Raw genomic sequence first — 497 nt, 5'->3', positions numbered from 1 at the left:
AAAAAATTTAAAAAAATAGAAATCATACCATGCATCTTCTCAGATCACAGTGGAATAAAAACAGAAATCAACCCCAATAGAAACTCTCATCTCTACAGAAAGTCATGGAAATTAAACAACTTTCTGCTGAATGATTCCTTCATCAATGAGGAAGTAAACATGGAAATCAAAAGATTCTTTGAACTAAATGACAAAGGTGACACAAGTTATCAAAATCTGTGGGACATAGCCAAAGCAGTCCTGGGAGGAAAGTTTATTTCCATAAATGCCTATATCCAAAAGTCAAAAAGATCACAAATAGACAACCTGATGAATCGACTCAAAGAACTGGAAAAAGAAGAACAGACCAATCCCAAACCCAGCAGAAGAAGGGAAATTAGCAAGATCAAATTAGAACTAAATGAAATTCACAACAGGGAAACTATACAAAAGATTAATGAAACAAAAAGTTGGTTCTCTGAAAAAATAAACAAAATTGACACACCTTTGCCTAAACT

This window comes from Propithecus coquereli, unplaced genomic scaffold, assembly GCF_000956105.1.
Source record: "Propithecus coquereli isolate 6110/MARCELLA unplaced genomic scaffold, Pcoq_1.0 Scaffold7, whole genome shotgun sequence".
Taxonomy (NCBI): domain Eukaryota; kingdom Metazoa; phylum Chordata; class Mammalia; order Primates; family Indriidae; genus Propithecus; species Propithecus coquereli.
The sequence above is the reverse complement of the archived record's forward strand: the minus strand, read 5'-3'. Positions refer to the sequence as shown.